The sequence below is a fragment of the Ovis canadensis genome, chromosome 1 (genome assembly GCF_042477335.2).
Source record: "Ovis canadensis isolate MfBH-ARS-UI-01 breed Bighorn chromosome 1, ARS-UI_OviCan_v2, whole genome shotgun sequence".
In the NCBI taxonomy this organism is placed as follows: domain Eukaryota; kingdom Metazoa; phylum Chordata; class Mammalia; order Artiodactyla; family Bovidae; genus Ovis; species Ovis canadensis.
In genome coordinates this window covers 223,503,022-223,528,408 of record NC_091245.1, presented here as the reverse complement: position 1 = coordinate 223,528,408, position 25,387 = coordinate 223,503,022, and positions in this window count along the sequence as shown.

The window sequence follows — 25,387 nt, the reverse complement described above, 5'->3', positions numbered from 1 at the left end:
ATTCCTAATTATCAAACCCTACTTGAGTCTCTACAAATATTTCCAGACTTTCTACAGAGTAAAATGTACCAGCTCTTAATACTGCCAGGAGCTGTTAATATTTACCTGTGCTTCTGACTTTGTGAATATGTTCTTGATGATTACAGTTCTAAAAGTAAGAGGTGTATCATTACCATTAGTTAGCTGTAAGCCATTTTAATCAAGATAGTTACATGTACAAATGTATAATCAAATAATTAAATTTCCCAAAAATTAAATTTTAATCATGTGCTTTCAGCTAGCCTGAGGGCAAGATATGTATCAAGTCCAGGGTTATATGCTGAAGAATTTGTGATGGAAAGGATACATTCCTATATTCTTGGGGATAATATTTTAACAAAAATGACAATTGTATAATATAGTCACACCTAAAATTACATTCAACAGACCTGGAATAATTTAAAATATGTAAACATACTCTTTTATTTGATCTAAAGTGTTTGTGTCATCTATTATATAAACAACTTAAATTATTTAATTAAATCACACTACTAACTACTTATATTTATACAAAATAATAATAGTAATTTCTTTTTTTATGTGGGCATTCTTGTGGAAACTTGTTTACATTTTGCAGTATTTGATTAGGCAATAATGTCTCCTTGTAAATTATGAGTCTGTTTTAAGTGAGAACATTATTTTAATTCTAGAAGCTCTTAAATGGAATATAAAAGCTAGCAATGTAATCTTATTTTAATGATCTCAATTTAAAGAAACACAGCTATCATCTTAATGCTGGTAAGATTGCAATCACTGTGCCTCCCAACACAAAAACATCCAAAGCTAGAATGCCTGCTTCTTTCCCTGTTGACAAAACAAATTACTGAAGCAATGGTAAGAGAAACCAAACCCAACAACCCTTATGGAGAATGAACAATCTGCAGTCTCATTTGATCAGCCTGTCAAATTTAGACTTGTACATGATCACAAGATTAAGCATCTATGTGTGGCTTCAGTGAGAGACCCAACTTCTCTCCCCACCAGCATAAAATCCTAAGGTCCTATCCCTTATGTTACAATACCTAAAGTTACATAATTAGAAATGTATTTCTTTGAGAAAACAAAAATCATCTCATTTACAAATGACAGAGTCTCCTGAAAGGTATACTGTGCTGTCACCAGCATTTTGATATTAATTACTCTGGTCGCTTAAACAAGTGCCTTGAAACAATATCAAGTTGTCTAGAACCCAGACAGAGAAGTAGAAATGGGAGAAGATATGCATCAGATAAGGTTTTTAAATTGCATGTGACAAAAAAAAAAAAAAATAGAAAGTAGCCTAAGGAAAAAAAATTTATAAAGGCCATGGAGTGTCTCACAGACCACTAGGACAACAGTATAATTAAGCCTTTAATGGTTTGCCACCTTCCACCTCTGCTATTCTCTGACATTCCCTTTATTATTTTTTCTTGGAAGACTCATCATGTGGTTCGCATGGCAGAAAGGTTGAGAGCAGAAAGCACCAAGTTTCATGTCTTATACAAACAGCTTATACAACATCAGCCTCCAGAACAACTACACCACCCTGCCTCTGTTTCAAGATCCAACATTGTTAGGGGAGAATCATGCTCTCCTCTTAAATGTGGTTGTTGTTCAGTCACCCAGTCATGTCTGACTCTTGGTGATCCCATGAACTACAGCACGCCTGGCCTCCCTGTCCCTCACCATCTCCCAAAGTCTGCCCAAGTTCAGGTCCCTTGCATGTGGAGTCCCTCCAACTTTAATCAGCTAGTTGTACATATACTTAATTCTAGTGCAAAGTCAGTCAGCTTTCCAGTAGTGATAATTACAGAATCCTAGAAAATTAAAGCTAGATTTATGTAAGATCCTTTAATCCAATCTCAGCACTAAAAAGAAATGTTATCAAGCCATGAAAAGATATGAAGTAATCTTAATTTATTCTGCTAAGTGAAAAAAAAGCTGATCTGAAAGGCTGTATATTGTATAATTCCAATTATATGAAAATTCTAGAAAAGGTGAAACTTTGGAGACAACAAAGAGATCCGTGGTCCCAGTGGTTTGAAGAGTGGAATGGTGAGTAGGTAGAGCACAGAGGTTTTTTTTTTCTTTTTTTAGGACAATGAAAACACTCTCTGTGTTTCTATAATGATGGATAACATGTCTAAATGATAAAATATCTTAAACCATAGAACGTCCAATGCTAAAAGTGAATTATAATATAAGCTATAAGCTATGGGTAATCAAGAAGTGTCAATGTAGGTTCATTAGTTGTACCAAGTATATTCCCTAGTGGGGGATGTTGATAATGGAGGAAGCTATGCAATATGTAGGTGCAGGGAGTATATATGAACTCAATACCTTCCACTCAAATTTTCTGTGAACTTACAACTGATGTAAAAATTTCAGTAAAGCTAAAATTGATATAAAATATAAAAATCTTAAAATATGAAATAAATAAAATATATTTTGAAAAAGGAAAATGTAGCAACATTTCAACTGAAAATTATCAGACTATATTTGTCCACATTCAGGTATGACCTAAATCAAATCCCTTATGATTATACAGTGGAAGTGAGAAATAGATTTAAGGGTCTAGATCTGATAGATAGAGGGCCTGATGAACTATGGAATGAGGTTCGTAACATTGTAGAGGAGACAGGGATCAAGATCATCCCCATGGAAAAGAAATGCAAAAAAGCAAAATGGCTGTCTGGGGAGGCCTCACAAATAGCTGTGAAAAGAAGAGAGATGAAAAGCAAAGGAGAAAAGCAAAGATATAAACATCTGAATGCAGAGTTCCGAAGAATAGCAAGAAGAGATAAGAAAGCCTTCTTCAGCAACCAATGCAAAGAAATAGAGGAAAACAACAGAATGGGAAAGACTAGAGATCTCTTCAAGAAAATTAGAGATACCAAGGGAACATTTCTTGCAAAGATGGGCTCGATAAAGGGCAGAAATGATATGTACCTAACAGAAACAGAAGATATTAAGAAGAGGTGGCAAGAATACATGGAAGAACTGTACAAAAAAAGATCTTCACAACCCAGATAATCATGATGATGTGATCACTAATCTAGAGCCAGACATCTTGGAATGTGAAGTCAAGGGGGCCTTAGAAAACATCACTACGGACAAAGCTAGTGGAGGTGATGGAATTCCAGTGGAGCTATTTCAAATCCTGAAAGATGATGCTGTAAAAGTGCTGCACTCAATATGCCAGCAAATTTGGAAAACTCAGCAGTGGCCACAGGACTGGAAAATGTCAGTTTTCATTCCAATTCCAAAGAAAAGCAATGCCAAAGAATGCTCTAACTACCACACAATTGCACTCATCTCACATGCTAGTAAAGAAATGCTCAAAATTCTCCAAGCCAGACTTCAGCAATACATGAACCATGAACTCCCTGATGTTCAAGCTAGTTTTAGAAAAGGCAGAGGAGCCAGAGATCAAATTGCCAACATCCACTGGATCATGGAAAAAGCAAGAGAGTTCCAGAAAAACATCTATTTCTGCTTTATTGACTATGCCAAAGCATTTGACTGTGTGGATCCCAATAAACTGTGGAAAATTCTGAAAGAGATGGGAATACCAGACCACCTGACCTGCCTCTTGAGAAATCTGTATGCAGGTCAGAAAGCAACAGTTAGAACTGGACATGGAAACAGACTGGCTCCAAATAGGAAAAGGAGTACATCAGGGCTGTATATTGTCACCCTGCTTATTTAACTTATATGCAGAGTACATCATGAGAAACGCTGGACTGGAAGACACACAAGCTGGAATCAAGATTGCTGGGAGAAATCTCAATAACCTCAGATATGCAGATGACACCACCCTTATGGCAGAAAGTGAAGAGGAACTAAAAAGCCTCTTGATCAAAGTGAAAGAGGAGAGTGAAACAGTTGGCCTAAAGCTCAACATTCAGAAAACGAAGATCACGGCATCTGGTCCCACCACTTCATGGGAAATAGATGGGGAAACAGTAGAAACAGTGTCAGACTTTATTTTTTGGGGCTCCAAAATCACTGCAGATAGTGACTGCAGCCATCAAATTAAAAGACACATACTCCTTGGAAGAAAAGTTATGACCAATCCAGATAGTATATTCAAAAGCAGAGACATGACTTTGCTGACTAAGGTCCATCTAGTCAAGGCTATGGTTTTTCCTGTGGTCATGTATGGATGTGAGAGTTGGACTGTGAAGAAAGCTGAGCGCTGAAGAATTGATGCTTTTGAACTGTGGTGTTGGAGAAGGCTCTTGAGAGTCCCTTGGACTGCAAGAAGATCCAACCAGTCCATTCTGAAGGAGATCAACCCTGGGATTTCTTTGGAACGAATGATGCTAACGCTGAAGCTCCAGTACTTTGGCCACCTCATGAGAAGAGTTGACTCATTGGAAAAGACTCTGATGCTGGGAGGGATTGGGGGCAGGAGGAGAAAGGGACGACCCAGGATGAGATGGCTGGATGGCATCATGGACTCGATGGACATGAGTCTGAGTGAACTCCGGGAGTTGGTGGTGGACAGGGAGGCCTGGCGTGCTGCGATTCATGGGGTCCCAAAGAGTTGGACACGACTGAGCGACTGAACTGAACTGATTTTTGTCCACATACATACTCAGCAACACTGAATACAATCATTATTTCTACATGTGCCAAGTAAACATGGAGTTTTATTTATTTGAATTTGTGTTTATTCAAATACAAGGTAAAATATAATTTATTGTTCCTGGATCTGTAGTCACCAAGATTAACCTCAGGTACAGTGACTCCTGTTAAGGACCCCCAGACCTCAGGAAAGTTGTTATACTCATTGTTATGGTTTACCACAGAAGAAGCACATAGATTAGAACCAGCTAGCGTAAAAGATGTACAGGGAGAAAGAGTCCAGGAGAAAGTAGGCACAAGCTCTGATTGTCCTCTCCCAGTAGAGTTGCATGGACAACTCTCAGCTCTTCCAGAAATTAAATGTAACAATAACTAAAAATTACTACCAGCCAGGGGAGCTCATTCTGGCATTGATCTTTAGCTTTTTTATTTTTTTCCCCCTGGGAGGAGCTTGGCCATGTAGGCATGGAGGACTCACTTTTCTGACTTTAGTTACTCTTGCTTCAGCCTCTCACGAGGCCAAACTGGTCAAGCATGACACCAGGATCCCCTCACAAATCACATTTTTATCATAAATTATCTGAAAGGGCCCAAGGACCCCAGGATTACAAATACATTCTTAACAAGCAAGGTATTCCATATGTTTAGAGATTATCTCTAAGGTACTAAGTGCCAGGGTTTGAACATCCCTCCCAATTTACTGAGTGAACTCTTTACTGCCCAAGCCACCCCTTGGGTCTTTGACCTCCACAGATGGCAAACTTTCATGTAATTCAATCTTAATATTGAAATATTTACATAGAATCCATTTAGATCTTTCATAATCTATTTTGTGCAAATTGTCATCACTAACCAGCAAATTAACACTAAATATGTTGAATAAATGTAAATGTGTAAAATAAAATATTGAATGACTTAAAACTAGTAAAGTTATGTTTGGGAGAATATTGAACCTAAAATCTCTAGTCATAAAACGTATATTCTCTCACTTGCCTAAAAGTTGCTTGTATTAATGAGCTTGGACAATTTTGTCCTTGAAAAATGGCTGCCCAGCTGGCATGAATTCATAACTTTGATTTCCCAACACAGGAGTATGCCAAACGAACAGTCAGGGCAGTCATGGGCACCAACATGTGTGCGGTTGGAAGCTTGTGCAAAGTCAGGTCTGACAGTGACCTTGATTTTCCCAGAATGCACCTAGGTTATTGTAAACCATGAGGAAATACCAATGCCCAAACCCATTCAGGTCACTTGGGAGCCAGAGAACCAGGTCAGAAACACTCTCTGCATGGGATTCCAGGCCCTGCAGGTCCGGACTGTTCTCTCTGAAGGGTACCTCACCTAAGAGAAGAGATGAGAATGAGTTCTAGCCTCTACCTTATTTGTTAATCTTGTGGTGGCATATGAAGTACTATTTGGAAAAAGGGCCATCTTTTTTTTTTTTTCTAATCTTCATAAGGGCACCATTTGAACTAGCAGAGAAGGGCATCCTCTTAGTCTCTTCAAGTTGGCCAGATGAGAGGAAGCAATCACCATGTTCTTCATAAAAATTCTTGTCAAAGACATGACAGAGTAAAGCTCAACTTTGCTTGGATGTTAAAAGTAAACTAATATTAAAATTGTGCTAAAGTTAATGGCACAATTAACTTGCTTGGAGAAGGAAATGGCAACCCACTCCAGCATTCTTGCCTGGAGAATCCCATGGATGGAGGAGCCTGGTAGGCTACAGTCCACGGAGTTGCAAAGAGTCGGACATGACTAAGCGACTTCACTTCACTTCACTTCACTAAAGTTAATAGCAAAATCCTAAGACTTTGCCCCAATCAAATTTTCCATTGTGTGCAAAAAGAATTCTTAGTTTATGCTAACATTCTAATGCCCATAGGTACATTAATAAAAAGTGAAGAAAGTCAGGATTTTTCATAAAGTGTCACATAATGTCAAATTAGCAAAACGTAATGTTACCTGGGGCTTCTCTGGTGGCTGAGATGGTAAAGAATCCATCTGCAATGCAAGATACTCAGGTTTGATCCCTGGGTTGAGAAGATCACTGGGAGAAGGGAATGGCTACCCACTCAATATCCTTGCCTGGGAAATCCCATGGAGAGAGGAGCCAGTTGGACTATGATCCATGGGGTTACAAATGTTACCTTAAAGAAATCAGCTTGTGTAGCAAAATGTTTGAAATCTAATCTAATATACATGAATTTCTTGGTGGGCTCCTGTCAATGTGGGTTGAAGTATTAATATATTCAAACAAAGTGCATCTTTATGTGTTCTTTTTGCTGTTTTTCAAAGTGGTAATTATACTGGCATTAGAGAGTGATTTTCACAAATATGCTACAAATTCATAGTCATGCAGCTGCACCATAGTCTGTCCATGCACCATAATTTTATTTTTCCCTTTAATGGCTTATTTCCACCAGAACCATGTTTTGCATTTCATTTTGTTTTCTTCCAGGAAAATCCAACTGTTTTAAAACCCTTATGCTTCCAGGAATATTTTCAAAGTCAAATTATTTTAATATTAAGGGATTTTGTAATATATGATTTTATAGTTTTATAGTAGATAATATAAAGCTTTTTTGCACTGCCTTATGTTTTGAATACCTACTGCATCACAGCTTTTATTAATCTTTAAAATCAAATCTGCCCATATTTTCACTGAATAATAAAAGAAAAAAGTTGCATAATTCTCTAGCATAATTCTAGTAATTTGTAGCCTACTTAAAATATTTAAAGTGACTTACAAGTTAGAGACAATGCCAAATACAGTAATATAAATATAATGATACAGAATAAAATAATAGTAACAATATGCCAAGGACTTTACTTAGTATTTTCCATTTCTTTTCTCCTTTAACTCTCACAACTCTATTGTATATCAAACACTAGTCTCCCCATTTTATGAAATGAAAACTAGGGCTCAAGAAGTGTAAGTGATGCACTCAGAATTATATGACCAGAGTATTCCACAAACAAGCCCCACATATAGGTTCCTTTAGTTATAACCCTTACTTCCTAAAACACAGCATTATGCTCCCTCAGAAACCAACTATTAATAAAAGGGTGTTTCTAGTCTCTTTACATCAATGAAGTATTTGTGCTTTCTTTGAGTATCATTTGAAATTTTAAAATGCATCTATGTTCCTGACTAACTTCAAATGAAATTTATCATTTCTCAAACAATAGTCTGTGAGCAATCCAAACCTGCCAGGGTCCAGTTCCAGTGGATCCAGGGTAATTTGAAGGGGAGACGGAGTAGGTGAGGAAAACTTATTTATTTAGAAATATAAAGAGAGATTAGGAAAGAATAGTGTAGTGGGAAGATTTAGTGGAGAAAACATGCTGAATAACTTGGTTTACATGGAAAACTAATAAAGTTCCAAGACAAGGAACTTGCACCATCTACGTTAGGCCACCAGCACCCACTTGAATAGCAGAGGGTGCCCCGCCTTGAGCTCCCTCTGGTGTGGGTCTTAGAAGCCACGGCAAGTAAGTAGACTCGGAGAGCCTCCATGCCCCAGATGGAAATTCAGCCTGAAAAGGAGAAGGAGGGAGAGGGAGAGAGAGAGAGATATTTGACACGGGGGAAACCAGTCTTTCCAGTGACTGGCCCATCCTTTATTGTCCGGAAAAGCTTTTATACTTTTGGTTGTACGTAGAGATCAATGGATAATAAAAATTTATGCAGCGTCAGCAGCCCTGACTCTTATCAAGACCAGGCTTTCTCTCTGCATACCTAGCTGCATACACAAGTCTTAGGTGATTTACATTATCTTGTGGCCAGAAGGCCAATTAGCATTTTATGGCGCTTTTCTGATGAGGGTCTGTCAACCAGAAAACTTAAAAGTGTTGTTCTTTCCAAAGTCTGGTACCACTCTCAGAAAGCACTAAATAAAGTTACATTCTCACATAGCAAGGACACAACAATTTATAACGATGAAAGAGAAGTACAGTGATTCATAACAAAGAGAAAATTCATTAACTCAAAAGTCTAGTGTTGCTAACATCAAAACTACTATATTCCTATTTCTGCATCCTGATTACATTGATTAATATCCTCTCAGGTGCCTAAAAGATAAAGGATATGGAGGCCTGGCGACAAACATTAACTCAACAAACTCTTCACCAAACTAATTCTTAACTCCAAAAGGCTCTGTATCTTTAAGATGTTTTAAGCTTCGTGCCTCTCGTGGTTGGGGGGCTGTAAACAATTGCAAGTTGTAAAAGTCTCCAACTGTCAGGCAAGTTTGAGGGCCATCAGAGGGTTTTAAGCCGAGACATTCCTTTCATATGCAGGAGACCAGTTGGAGCTCTAAGTTAACTTTTTCCAGAGAAAGGTGGTTGGGATAGCCCCCTGTAATGTCAGAAGAGTATAGTATAGCAAACAGTAAACAGACAGATTTTGGTTTCGGGGTGGATGCTCAGACAGAGGACCCCTTGAGACCTGACTCTTCTTGCCCACCAGGTCTCTCCACATGACCTTGTCATGGGTGGGATCTCCTATGCTGGCTCCCGGCACAAACCAGAGTGATCTGAGTGTGGTATTTAAAGTGCAGGTACAGGGCTCTCCTCCAGAAGTACTACATCTCTTTCTCTTATTTCTTGTGTGGAATGAGGAAGAGGAGTGGAGGAGACATGCCCTTCTAAAAACATCTCTCCAGATGACTCTTCCGAGTGTCAAAGTTTGAGACACACTGTTTGAGAGCCTCAAAGGGATACCATTACCATGTGTCTTTTACACAAAATTCAGCAAGTCCTCTGTTACTGTAATTACATTTCTAGTTTTGTCAGGCTGTATTCCAATTCCATATCATTAGAAGATATCATGTTAACATGTTGGCTTTGACTTTTACCATGATTTGTCTACTTATTTCTTGCTGTTATAAAAACTGTCTATTCTTTATTTTTTCCTTCTTTCCTTCTTCTTCTTTTTCTCTTTTTCAAGGTTTGTGGACAAATAGTTCAGCTGAGATTCCTCACCCTGATATATTTATGCCAAACTCCAAAAATGTTCACATTTATTATTATTTTCTTTTACCCAGAATCAAATGCCAGTCACACAGTTTTTTTCTTTACAACTGACTTCACCTAAAATTGATTTTACATACAAAGCCATAAGAATCATTATTGTTATGATTATCTGTCTTACTTAATTAAGTAAACACTAAGTCATTCTAGCACTAACATAACGATATTTCATTACTATTGCCATTAACATAATTATTAATACCTAAATATCACAGGGTAAAGTTAGAGAATATTTTAACTACTAAAAGTTTTAAACACACACACATTTTCATACATACATACACACACACACACGTGGTGCTTAGTTGCTCAGTTATGTCTGACTTTTTGCGACCCCATGGACTTTAGCCCGCCAGACTCCTCTGCATATGGGGATTCTCCAGGCAAGAATACTGGAGTGGGTTGCCAAGGCCCCTCTACCCTTCCCTACCCAGGGATGGAAGCCAGGTCTTCGGCATCACAGGCAGATTCTTTACAATCTGAGCCACCAGGGAAGCCCCAAAACACTGGAGTGGATAGCCTATCCCTTCTACAGGAGAACTTCCCAACCCAGGAATCAAACCTGGGTCTCCTGAATTGCAGGAGGATTCTTTACCAGCTGAGCTACCAGGGGAGTCCCCCTCCACACACACATGCACATACACAAAACTGAAATTCCCAATATTTATAGAACCCAGATGAGATTTCTGTTGCATGCCTGGGTATGCAAAAAAAAAAAAAGAAAAAGAAAAAAAGAAAGAAAATCACCAAGCACCTAGCCTCAGCACTTTTCCTCCAAGAGAACAAACATCACCTCCCACCTGCTATTTTAATCCCTGTGGGGGAGCACAATCTAATCAGGCTGAGACAGCTTTAGTCAAGTTATCTGAGCTAAGGGCATAACATTAATCATAACTCAGCAAAGGCCTATATGTGGGGGGCAGAGATAACACAGTTCATTTACTTTGCTTTGTAATGATCTAACTTGATATGATGATACAGTTTGAATCTAGGAAAGTATAATGTGGTGTGTCTTTTCTCTAGTCTCTCAAATATCAGCCTCTTCAAGTAATCCATTGATAAATGTAGGTCACCTCAAACTCTGATTTAAATTGTTCAAGTCTCTAACGTGCAGCATTTATATCTTTTGAAACAGCGTGCATAGATATTAAATAATAGTGTAGATTCATGGATATATGAAGACAATTCAGTAGTCATTCTGTCTGAGAGTAAATATGCTCAGAAAATGATATATTAACATCAATTAAACTTGATGAGGTTAATGACATTTTAATTATAGAATTACAAACTCAGAAATTCCAAAAGGTAAATTTATTAGTAACTGTATCTGAATCTTCATACTTGGTTTCTTTCCTTGCTACACTCCCTTATATTTACTCCATCCTGTGACCAAGAATATTCTTAGCACTCAAGAAAATACTCCCATTCATCACTGAACTTTTGATTTTGTAATTATATGTCACTAATACATGGTTGACTTTCTGCCTGGAGGAATCTTCCCCCTCCCTAGAAAGAAACAACCTGAATAGCAAAGGATTTCAGAATAAGAAATCAGTACACTGGAGAGTGCAAAGCCTCTATTTTCTGGACAACACAGATTCCACATCAGCTATATCTGGGATTCAGGAACATGATTGCTTGAACTTGTCCCTCCTTCCTGAAATTTTCCTTCCTTTAGCATGGCTACCTCCTCATTAATGTGACAGCTGCCCATGTCCTAAACCTGGGATGCCATCTCAGCTGTTACCTAACAGCATTTACCTCTCTTGTACTGTCATCTGGTGGTTTCCTCTTCAGTATCTTTGTCTTGTCCCTCTAACTGCAGTCTTTCTGAAACAGGTCTCGTAACTATATTTTTGTTTACTGTGGCTGGTCAATTTGACAAAGCTAAAGCTCATATCAACCAGCAAAAAAACTGTAGACTAATTGAAGTTAATGTAGAATACCGCAAAATATGAAGGCCTATGATTCCTGTAGATTACTCTAAAACCAGCAGATTTGAACCACACAACACACACACACACACACACACACACACACACACACAGAACTAATAAAAAAGTAAAAGCAAATTAGAGATACCTGTTTTTGTAGTAATGAATAATAGAGAGAACTGACAGACAAGCTATTAACATCCCTCCATAATTTAAATAACAAGAAGTGAAATATTGGTAAAAAAAAGAAAGCCTAAAGATCTAGGTCATGTGTGTCAGTTGTTTGCTTGTTATAAGTTCCAGCATATTCATAAAAATCAGTTTAATTTTAAGTGAAAGTTTTGTTAGAAAATTCTTTTTGACTAGGCACTAGTATATTAAGAAAGTTTTCACACAAAGAATAGAAAGAATCATTAGTCTGTTATATTTTGCTTCTATTTTTTGTATGATTCACATATAACCCCTAGTTTTATAAGTGCCAAAGTAGATTTCAGCTTTTCAATTGAGAAGTGGAATAATCCTCCAGACAATATCTTCTGCCCTAAAATTTATCTTGAAATAAGCTAGACACCAACTCAACACATGGTATAAAAACATATTCACAAGACTGCTTGGTCTTGGTTTCTAAATAGCTAGGATCAAGTTTTTCCCCTCCAACTGGTAAACTATGTATTCTCGGGTTGAATATTAATAAATCAGCTACAGCAGTTTCTATATCTTTGCCTGTGAAAAAGGAATGATGGTCATTTGTTCTAATTTTACAATAAGGCATAATATTGGTTCAAAATCAGACTCAGTAAATGGCTTTAGAACTGAATGGATATAAAATCCATCAAGGCATCCCTACAAATACTCAGCTTGATTTTAAATGAAATATTATGAGTGACTTTTTAAAATTTAAATAACGATGCCTTATTACTCTTCATCTTGAGTAAGCTCCAAGAGGGATATGAGAACTACTGTTGATGCTATTTGACAAAAAATTACAGTATGTGTTATGCTGTGGTTATAGTGCAGTGGTTTTTAATTTACGGAGATGGTGTAAATTAAATAGTAATGTCTTTTGTTTCTTTAAAGAATTCCAATGAGATTGCACAGATCTGAATATAAGGATATTATCTCAGTTGTCATGATTATTGTGAAGAATTTAATGATTATTTGTTTTTTGCCTCCTCAAATTAGAGAAACTACAAATATAGTGTTCAGGAGTGCAGATGCTTAAGACAGATGGCCATGTCCAAACCCTGGCCCTGCTGCATATTTGCTGAGGGACAGTATGCCATTCCTTAACATCTCTATTTCTCCATGTATTTGTAACATGGATAATGGGGCATTCCTGGTGGCTCAGAGTAAAGACTCTGTGCTTGCCAGTGCAAGGGATGCAGGTTTGATCCCTGGGTCAGGAAGATCCCCTGGAGAAGGAAATGGCAATCCACTTCAGTATTCTTTCCTGGGAAATCCCATGGACAGAGGAGCCTGGCGGGCTAGGCTCCATAGCGGGTTAGTCCATAGGGTCGTAATAAAGTCAGACAGGCCTTAACAACTCAACAACAACAGCAATGTCGATAATAATAGTACATTCCTTGAAAGACTGATGGTATGATTCCATTTTACTAATAATTATAAAGTGCTCAAAAAATATCTGTTATATCGCCAAGTAGTCTGTAAATTTAGTGGCATTGTTATTGCATTTTATAATCAGTGTTTGTTTCAGTTAACCATTTAAAAAAACATCTTTCACACTTTAACTCTTACACATCTTATCATCAACTTGGGATAATTTCCCTTAAAACTTTTACGTCTTTAAGTGAGTACTTTAGGGGTAAATGCTCTCTGTTTGCTAAAACTGTCATTTCACCATTCCTTCTTTTTTTTTTTTTTGTTTTTGTTTTTGTTTTTTTTTTAATTTATAAAGTATCTTTTTTTTTTTAGTTTTTTATTTTTTAAATTTTAAAATCTTTAATTCTTACATGCATTCCCAAACATGAACCCCCCTCCCACCTCCCTCCCCAGAACATCTTTCTGGGTCATCCCCATGCACCAGCCCCAAGCATGCTGCATCCTGCGTCAGACATAGACTGGCGATTCAATTCACATGATAGTATACATGTTAGAATGTCATTCTCCCAAATCATCCCACCCTCTCCCTCTCCCTCTGAGTCCAAAAGTCCGTTATACACATCTGTGTCTCTTTCCCTGTCTTGCATACAGGGTCGTCATTGCCATCTTCCTAAATTCCATATATATGTGTTAGTATACTGTATTGGTGTTTTTCTTTCTGGCTTACTTCACTCTGTATAATCGGCTCCAGTTTCATCCATCTCATCAGAACTGATTCAAATGAATTCTTTTTAACGGCTGAGTAATACTCCATTGTGTATATGTACCACAGCTTTCTTATCCATTCATCTGCTGATGGACATCTAGGTTGTTTCCATGTCCTGGCTATTATAAACAGTGCTGCGATGAACATTGGGGTACATGTGTCTCTTTCAATTCTGGTTTCCTCAGTGTGTATGCCCAGAAGTGGGATTGCTGGGTCATAAGGTAGTTCTATTTGCAATTTTTTAAGGAATCTCCATTCCTTCTTAAATGTCATGCTTCTTCATATACAATTATAGTGTCTATTATCTGGAGATAGTTTCTATTGTGCCTGGAGAATCCCAGGGACAGGGGAGCCTGGTGGGCTGCTGTCTATGGGGTTGCACAGATTCCGACACGACTGAAGTGATTTAGCAGTAGCAGAAAGTTTATAGATCTCTCCTAACTTATTATCTGAAAACATGAATGATAACATTGTAAGGTGTTGGAGCTTCAATTTTTACTGTTAAAAATTTATTGTTAGTACAATTGCTCTTCCTTGTAGATCTTCCCTCTCTCTGTCCTACATACACATATATTTTTTTCTTCCTTTAATGCTTTTTGTGTGGTTTATCTCGCATGTTGAGAGTTCAGTACCATCTATCTAGGTATTATGTATCTTTACTTTTCCTTGGGATCTGTTGAGTTCCCAAGGTCTAAGATTGATGACTTTCTCCAATTCTGAAAAATTGACAGCCATTATTTCTTAAAGTCCTAAATCCTTCTCTTTTCATTGTCTCCTCCTAGCAAGTTTATCAGAGAAGACAATGGCACCCCACTCCAGTACTCTTGCCTGGAAAATCCCATGGACTGAGGAGCCTGGAAGGCTGCAGTCCATGGGGTCGCTGAGGGTGGGACATGACTGAGCGACTTCAGTTTCACTTTTCACTTTCTTGCATTGGAGAAGGAAATGGCAACCCACTCCAGTGTTCTTGCCTGGAGAATCCCAGGGACGGGGGAGCCTGGTGGGCTGCTGTCTATGGTGTCGCACAGAGTTGGACACAACTGAAGTGACTTAGCAGTAGCAGAAAGTTTATAGATCTCTCCGAACTTATTTTTCATACTTTCCCCTTTTTCCCTAGTCCTGTACCTTTTTAAAATAATTTTAATTATTTAATAGTTCTTTAATATTCTTTAATCATTTGAATATTCTTATATATTTAGACATAGATATATAGATATTCCAGGTAACTATGTTTCTGGTTCACTATATATGATCTTCTACTTAATCTATTTTAGTTTTACATTTTAATTAGCTTATTTTATTCCTATTCAATTATTTCTTAAATCTATTTAATCATCACTTATGGTCTTTAGTTTCTTCATTACATTTCAAACTGCCCTTTCTATTTCTTAAAGCTTAATATCTTTTTATATCCTTAAACTAGTTTATATCCTGTACCTAATAATTACAAAATTTGAGTTCCAATTTCTGTTGTTTCTTTGGGCTTTCTTTCTGTTTCCTTTGATATAATTTGTTTTTGACTATTTCCTTGGAGTTTTAGCTACGGAAATTATAGGAGACCTCTATTCAGGCTCATTCCTCAAGAAAAGATTTTCATTTGCTTTTCTGGGTCACCTAGAGGTATTTCAACCCTCCTTATTCACAAATATAAAGAGAATTCACTTTAAAATAAGTTTTTCTCCGTAGTGTTTTTTAGACCTGATAGTCAGTATGAGTTTAAAGCAGAAATTTCTAGGTGGGTCGGTTTGTGGTTTTAAATTACCATGAGTGATATAAAGTACAGTGCCTTCTGCCTTACATCAAATATATATATATATATATATATGTGTGTATATATATATATATATATATATATATATACACACACACACACACACACATATATATATAAGTGATGAGGACCAGAGCCTTTTGCAGGGATCTTATGTTATCCTTTCCAACTGTTGGGTCCTAGGCTGTATCTTCTGTTCCCCGTGTAGCCATCAACATGGATCTCAGGAACAGAAGTGTATCTCCAAGTACAGAAATATGAACTTGACTTCAGGAAATGAAAGAAGGACAGAGGACAGGTTTCAAGGCCCATTTTATTTATTTTCTTTCACTTACCTACTCTCCCTCTCATTGAGTCTCTGCAGATACCTTACTACCATACTAGTTCAGCAAAGCCTTTTCATTTTTTATTCAATATTTATTTCTTTTAACTAGCAGGATCATTCACCATATTGAAAAAAGATATCAACGAATATTTCTTCATAAGAAAAATATGACTTGAAACTTTTCTTCGTTCTCAGGATTCTGAGCTGAAAATTTTTTCTGTCACACTTCAGAATGTAGTCTTGAAAATTAAAAATATTTAATTCTCGAGTATCCATTTTATTTGGGATAGCCAAATAGGGCTGTGAAGAATTAAGAAAGGTCAAAAACATTTAGCTCTTTATTTTAGTGGAGGCATGTATAGGCTATTCTGCCAGTTATTTTTGTCCATATTTCTACCTCCTAGTGCCCATAAAGTAAAAATTATAAAACTAAACTATAAAATTTAAATGCTATTGAAAGAATTTGTTCAGATGCAATGGATTCAGTTGAGATTACCATGGATTGAGGTAAAAGGCTAGCAGGTATAAGGATAAATTAAAACAAATAAAACTGATACTTTGGTGTTAAAAAGGGGCTTGGGGCCAGATTGCGCCCTGTTCATAGCTCAGAATTTAACCTGCTTCCACTTGATTCCATCTGATGAGAGGATATACCTGGGCTGCTGTAAACTGGTAAAAAGTATTTTTGATTCACCTGATAAAGTAGATCTGGGGAGCGAGGTATGAGGTGGTTAGACTAAGCCTATGTGAGATTTATTATCTCACACTAAGCTCCAACAGTGTAAAAGGACACCCTGAGAAAAAACTGAAGATTTCTTTTCTTCACCAGTCTGATGCCTACTATCCTTCAAACAGGGGCTTCCCAGATGGCTCAGCAGTAAAGAATCTACCTGCAAAGCAGGTGACATGGGTTCAATGCTTGGGTCAAGAAGACCCATTGGAGAAGAAAATGAGAACTCACTCCAGTATTCTTGCCTGGAATATTCCGTGAAGAGAGGAGCCTGGTGGGCTACAGTCCATGGGGTCACCAAGAGTTGGACATAACTGAGCAACTAAAGAACAACAACATCTTTCATAAACAATCAAAACTCACCTCAATCAACTAACATTTTATTTGTTCTATTTTTAACCCCAGAGCCTTTTTTTTTATTTTTTTAAGATGGTTTTATTTTATTTATTTTTTTAATTTTATTTTTACTTTATTTTACTTTACAATACTGTATTGGTTTTGCCATACATTCCTTTATACAAAAATAAAGCATTATTAATTTTTAATCATGCCTTCTCAGTCTCTACATATCTATATCTCTCATCTAGTTTTATTTTTAACTGTTTTTTCAGTTCAGTTTAGTCTCTCAGTCATGTCCGATTCTTTGTGACCCCATGGACTGCAACTCGCCAGGCTTTCCTGTCCATCACCAACTCCTGGAACCTACTCAAACTCATGTCAATCAAGTCGGTGATGCCATCCAACCATCTTATCCTCTTTCGTCCCCTTCTCCTCACACCTTCAATCTCTCCCAATATCAGGGTCTTTTCAAATGAGTCAGTTCTTCCCATCAGGTGGCCAAAATATTGGAGTTTCAGCTTTAACACTGGTCCTTCCAGTGAATATTCAGGACTTATTTCCATTAGGATGGACTGGTTGGATCTCCTTGCAGTCCAAGGGACTCTCAAGAGTCTTCTCCAACACCACAGTTCAAAAGCATCAGTTCTTCGGTGCTCAGCTTTCTTTATACTCCAACTCTCACATCCATACATGACTACTGGAAAAACCACACCTTTGACTAGACAGACCTTTGTTGGCAAAGTAATGTCTCTCCTTTCCAATATGCTGTCTAGGCTGGTCATAACTTTTCTCCCAAGGAGCAAACATCTTTTAATTTCATGGCTGCAGTCACCATCTGCAGTGATTTTGGAGCCCAGGAAAATAAAGTCTGTCATTGTTTCCATTTTTTCCCCGTCTATTTGCCAAAAAGTGTTGGGACCAGATGCCATGATCTTAGTTTTCTGAATGTTGAGCTTTAAGTCAACTTTTTCACTCTCTTTATTCACTTTCATCAAGAGGCTCTTTAGCACTTCTTTGCTTTCTGCCATAAGGGTGGTGTTATCTGCATTTTTGAGGTTATTGATATTTCTCCTGGAAATCTTGATTCCAGCTCGTGCTTCATCCAGCCCAGCATTTTGCATGATGTACTCTGCATAGAAGTTAAATAAGCAGGGTGACAATAGACAGCCTTGACATACTCCTTTGTCAATTTGGAACCAGTCTTTTGTTCGGTGTCCAGTTCTAACTGTTGCTTCTTGACTTGCATACAGATTTCTCAGGAGGTAGGTCAGGTGGGCTGGTATTCCCATCTCTTTAAGAATTTTCCACAGTTTGTTGTGATCCACATAGTGGATACCTTCTTTCTAGGTAGAGAAAAAAAAGATGGTGTGTCTATTAACTTATGATGCCTAATACTGTGCATTTAATAGACAGTCAGTAAATCTGATTGACCAATAATATAAATGTGGATCAAATCCATATAATGTCTTCTTTATCTCAATGTTGAAATATCTATGAGAAAACTTTGAACAATGACAAGAATGCAGCTAATTAAGGTTTGAAAACCCATTACTCGAATACATTTTTTTTTAATGTGTATTTTTTTTTTAATTTTTAGTTTTTTATTTTTTAAATTTTAAAATCTTTAATTCTTACATGCATTCCCAAACATGAACCCCCCTCCCACCTCCCTCCCCAGAACATCTTTCTGGGTCATCCCCATGCACCAGCCCCAAGCATGCTGCATCCTGCGTCAGACATAGACTGGCGATTCAATTCACATGATAGTATACATGTTAGAATGTCATTCTCCCAAATCATCCCACCCTCTCCCTCTCCCTCTGAGTCCAAAAGTCCGTTATACACATCTGTGTCTCTTTCCCTGTCTTGCATACAGGGTCATCATTGCCATCTTCCTAAATCCCATATATATGTGTTAGTATACTGTATTGGTGTTTTTCTTTCTGGCTTACTTCACTCTGTATAATCGGCTCCAGTTTCATCCATCTCATCAGAACTGATTCAAATGAATTCTTTTTAACGGCTGAGTAATACTCCATTGTGTATATGTACCACAGCTTGCTTATCCATTCATCTGCTGATGGACATCTAGGTTGTTTCCATGTCCTGGCTATTATAAACAGTGCTGCGATGAACATTGGGGTACATGTGTCTCTTTCAATTCTGGTTTCCTCGGTGTGTATGCCCAGAAGTGGGATTGCTGGGTCATAAGGTAGTTCTATTTGCAATTTTTTAAGGAATCTCCACACTGTTCTCCATAGTGGCTGTACTAGTTTGCATTCCCACCAACAGTGTAGGAGGGTTCCCTTTTCTCCACACCCTCTCCAGCATTTATTGCTTGCAGATTTTTGGATCGAATACATTTTATTCTGTATAGTCCATGGGGTTGTAAAGAGTTGTACAGAGTGACTGTCACTCACTCGCTCACTCTTAAACATTGGCATTCTTATTAAGGTTTCTCTGGTGGCTCAGATGGTAAAGAACCTACTTTCCAATGCAAGAGACCCAGGTTGGGTTAAAATTTCAAACCTTAGGAATTTTTAATTAATCTGTTTATTGAAAAGATATTAATAATCAGCTAATGCAATTATTTCATTTTAACAAAGTGTTTAACTAGGTAACTGAAATGATTTCATGCACCAATTTAAATTGTCTTTACTATAAGTGATCTAAGGTACACTTACAACAATGACATTATTATTTATGGTGATTAAACTAATAAGAAATAGTCCTAAAATTGGTTGTATTATGTGTGGAAAATTATAGGTATTCCTGGATCAAAGGGCATAGGACAGAAGAGGGATTGTAAGGCTAGAAGGTTGGGGTGTTAATGAAGAGACATCCATACACGCATTGAGTGAGTGCTAAAGTGTTTCTGCTGCTTACATTTACCGACAGCTTATTATGGCTTAGGAAAGTGACTAGTGTAAATATGCAAGAAATTTAGGCCTTGAAGAGCTAAAAAGAGCAATGACCTAATTAATTAAAATTTAAAAAGTTTTATCTGGAAACCATTTGAAGATTATTTTAAAAGCAGTTGTACATTTTGGAAGATAAGTTTAACATCAGAGGAAAGTAATGTGACCAGTGTAATATTTTCATTTAAAAGGTTAAGTCAATAGCAGATGGAATTGAATAAGACCTTCAAATTTGAGGAGCATTCCAAAAGCAGAATGGACAGTGGTCCAAGAGGGTGAAGAACATTGATTTCTTGGTGCTCAAAACAGGGGTTATCACACAGTAACAATATTACTAAGTCTATGGAAAAGGGGATGTAAATGCCTCCAAAATATAAGTGGGATATATTCTTGATGGGTTGGTATAGATGTGCAGTTTTTTGTCATGTTTTTTCTTTTAAAGAAAAGAATCTTATTTTTTCAAATAAACAATGAATAAAATGGATGATACAAGTATTTTATCAATGTGAGTTTTTATGTACGTTAAAAGTTGTTTAAAATAAAATCAATTAATTTTTTATTAAAACAAATTATCAAACTGAGGGTTAGGCAAAATGTTTGATATGCAACATCATCTGTGTGATCAAATGTATTCTTATACCTTATTTTGGCTTCACAGTATTTAAAAACATTAATTCATTTAGTTTTGTGTCATAATGATATTATTGAAATCTTACCTTGCCTAATTCAACTAAGCTCTGATGATTGGATAATCTTTATTCTGAATTCTCAAGAAAAACATATTTACGAGAAGGATTTAAGGTGGTTTTGGTCTCCATGAGTTAAATTTTGATATATAATGTATTTGTGTTATAATTATTACCGTTTTAAAAAGAGATAATACATTTCAAATGGCTTTGACTGAATAGATTCGGAACTCCTGAATTGCATATGAAAAATCAATGATTCTGTGGAACAAGACTTAAGACACATTAAGCCTCTTGCTTGTCAGAGATATGAAAGGGGGTTCATTCCCTTTCACTCTCTATGCCACCCATGATTATTTGAGCAACAAGCCACCGAGCAATGGCTCAGCAGTGATCAGAACCATAGCACAGGAGTCAAACAAGAAGCGTTTTGCTGGTCCTTGCATTTGGCAAAAATATCTTAGCTATAATTTCTTCTATAAGTGAAATTTTAAGAAGCAAGTAAATAATTATTTTTAAAATGTAGGCACTACTTTTTAAGGGCATGAAGAAGTAGAGGAATATTTAATTACCAAAATGCCACTCTGGAAATTCCAACTTCTGATAATAAGAGAATAGCCTGTATTGAATTAAGTGTCTTACCATAACTAATTCTAACACTGGGAAAATATAGCTCTTAAACTATTTTAAAACACTGGAGTATCACCAAAAGCTAGCAGAAACTAAATAAATGGCTTTAACCTTTAAAACATAGAAAACATACTGGATGAGATTCACATGTATGTAGAATTTTTTCCCCCTGGGGAATATCCTGGCTGGTTGTGAAAGGAAAAGCTGAATCAGGCAGCCAAAAATTACTGGATTAAGAAATCAGACCCTAGAGTTCAGTTGCCAGAACAGGGAGAAATAGGGAAAGGAGTTCTATAACAAGGGAGTCAGAGAGGAGACAATACTTAAACATCAAGAGGATAATAAAAATAATATAATCCAGTCTATTCCAATATATATCTTGATCTCTTAATGGTTAAAATAGTCATTAATATCTGTATTGTGTCAGGCAAACTTCTAAGATGACCCACACCAAATCCTCACTCTGATGTAGAAACTATCTATATGATGGATTTTATTCTTATGATCAGGTTACGGTTCATGCAGAGTTGAATTTAATCACAAGAGCTCTTTAAATCTGGGTTCAGAAGTCAGAGTCTTTTACTCAAAACATAAAAGGGATTTGATGCAAGAGAAATTCTGTGTTGTTTGCTTTGAAGCAGAGCCACATAGCAAGGAATGCTACAATGCAGTAGCCCCAGGTTTGATCCCTGGGTGGGGAAGATTCCCCTGGAGAAGGAAATGGCAACGCACTCCAGTATTCTTGCCTAGAAAATCCCATGGACAGAGGCTACAGTCCATGGGGTTGCCAGGAATTGGACTCAACTTAGCAACTAAACCTCCAGCAAGGAATGCAAGCAATCTCCAGCAGCAGAATGTTACTCTGACCCACAGTCACAAGGAACTGAAATACCACAACACCAAAACTTGGCAAAGACTCCAAGATACTGCTGAGAACACATCTGACTGATAGCTTTGATACCAGCTTTGTGAGACTGTGAGTTGAAAACTAGCCGTACCATGTCAAAACTTCTGACCCATAGAACTGTAAGGTAACAAATATATTTTTTAAGCCACAAAGTATGTAGTAATTCGTTGCACAGCAACAGAAAACAAATAAACCCATATTCAATTAGAAAAATGTCTAGAATGAATTGGCAAAATTGAGGGTCTGCTGTGAAACGACTTTACCATTCTTGTGGGGCCACCATAGCACTAGATTGAAATTAGGTGTAACTTATTTGTTTTCTCAGCTGGGGCTATTGACAAATTGTAGACAGTTAAAACAGAGAAGGCAATGGCACCCCACTCCAGTACTCTTGCCTGGAAAATCCCATGGACGGAGGAGCCTGGTGGGCTGCAGGTCACTAAGAGTCAGACACGACTGAGGGAATTCTCTTTCACTTTTCACTTTCATGCGTTGGAGTTGGAAAGGGCAACCCACTCCCGTGTTCTTGCCTGGAGAGTCCCAGGGACAGGGGAGCCTCGTGGGCTGCCGTCTATGGGGTCGCACAGAGTCGGACACAACTGAAGTGACTTAGCAGCAGCAGCAGCAGACAGTAAAAATTGACTTTTGAGAATCAAATTTAGGAATTAAATATATTCTGGTCATAAACAGAAGTTCAGAATTTATAAAGTCCGTGTAAAGTCTAGGTTGCCACTATAGCTACTTATTTTAAATTTTAGATTTTTCAGAAAGGAATAATAAAATCATGTTGCAAAGAATTTGGAAATAGAGGGAAGAGGGGAAGAAGCATGGAGCTTAAGTAACATTTGTCCCACAATAGTTAGTAATGATAGAATGTTGGACATTTCCACCAGAGATATTTTTGTTTTACAAGGTTTATATATTTTATCAACAGTATTTGTAGGCACTGTATAGTTGAGCCATCATGCACTCATATATATGCATGTCCTCACACATACAACTTAGTAATCCTTTTTATTTTTAACATGTTTTAATGTTATTTCACGGGCTTCAAAGCAATTATTTCAATGCCTACCTAGCATTTTATTGAGTGGATAGACAATAAGTTACTTTATGTTTATATTGTTGGGGATTTAGTTTGTTTAATCTCTAAATTGTTAATAATGATAATTTATATCATCAGGCAGAATACTGTTTTTCCAGTGGTGGTGATGGGGGTTGGGGAGTGGGAAATGGTTTACTTAAAACCGCTCAGTTGGTAAAGAAGTGCCTGCAATGCAGGAGACCCTCGGTTCGATTCCTGGGTCCAGAAGATCCGCTGAAGAAGGGACAGGCTACCACTCTGGTATTCTTGGGTTTCCCTTGTGGCTCAGCTGGCAAACAATCCTCCTGCAATGCGGGAGACCTAAGGTTTGATATCTGGGTTGGGAAGATCCCTGGGGAACGGACAGGCTACCCACTCCAGTATTCTGGCCTGGAGAATTCCATGGACTATACAGTCCATCGGAGAAGGCAAAGGCACCCCACTCCAGTACTCTTGCCTGGAAAATCCCATGGACAGAGAAGACTGGAAGGCTGGAGTCCATGAGGTCGCTAGGAGTCGGACAGGACTGAGCGACTTCACTTTCACTTTTCACTTTCATGCGTTGGAGAAAGAAATGGCAACCCACTCCAGTGTTCTTGCCTGGAGAATCCCAGGGACGGGGGAGCCTGGTGGGCTGCAGTCTCTGGGGTCGCACAGTGGCGGACACGACTGAAGCGACTTAGCAGCAGCAGCAGCAGCCTCATACAGTCCGTGGGGCTTCAAAGAGTCGGATATGACTGAGCAACTTTCACTTTCACTTTTTTTCACTTAAAATAGGTGGCCAGAAATGGAATACTACATTAAATTATCTGAAAACTAGCTTTTTCTTAAAAGAAATTCACCAGAAATAATTTGTATTATAATTTTTACTAGAATAACAGAGGGCACTAATCTTTTGAAAGAAAGAGTGGAAATTTCAAGAGAGATGTGGTAACTATAAAATAATAATAATCCTAGAATTGAAGTGATCTATTCTTAGAATTAAATTCATTCAGTTATAACTGAGAGAGGATTGGATAAAATGAAGTATCAGTAAACTTTAATGTTAGTTAGTAGATATCATCCAAACAGAAGTAAAAAGGAGGGAAAATACAGAAAAGCAGACTCTAAATGACCTCTGGGACAGTGTCAAGCCGTCTGATTTCCTTATACTTGGAGTTCTAGAAGGATATAAGAACAAGAAAGGGTCAGATTGAAAAATAGAAGATAAGTTAGTCAACGTTTTTCCAAACTGTAAACAAATTTTGCAAGCAAGATAAATATGGAAGAAATAGTGGAGGGGAGGAGAAGACATAGCACACATTAAAACAATGATAAGAAGTAAAATTGGAAAACATGGAGCATCTTTAAAGTCCAAAAATAAAAAAGAAATTGAGAAAATTAAGAATCTAGAATTCTATGCCTAGAGGAAATATCTTTTTCAAATAATCAAGGAATCCTGAAAAGATTTTTCTGAGAAGACATGTTACTCAAAGAAAAATGCTTGGGGATATTGTTTAGTGAAGTGAAGTCGCTCAGTCATGTCCGACTCTTTGCGACCCCATGGGCTGTAGCCCACCAGGCTCCTCCATCCATGGGATTCTCCAGGCAAGAACACTGGAGTGGGTTGCCATTTCCTTTAGTCTAAAGCAAAAAGATATCTCACAGAAACCCAAATATGAAGGAGAGACACCATGCAAATGCCAAGTCTAAGAAAGCTGATGTGACTATTAATATCAACAAAGTAGAGCTCAAGATGAGTTGTAGAATGGTAATTTTAAAAGGGTCATTATAGTTAGGGGCAGTTCATCAAGAAGACTTCAGGGGCCTAAATTTTTACAAACCTAATAATAGAACTTTATAATGTATAAAACAAATACATAATCATATTTGAAAATCTCAACACCCCACTCTCATTAACTGATAGAACAAGCACCTTTATTTCAGTCAATATTTAGAAGATTTAAAAACACTGTGAACCAACTTTAATAAATAATCCTACAACTGCAAAATATACAACTTTTTCTAGTTCACATGGAATGTTCACAAAGACAGATCATAATCTGGGGCATATAACAATAAATTTCACTGATTGAAATTATATAGAGCATATTGC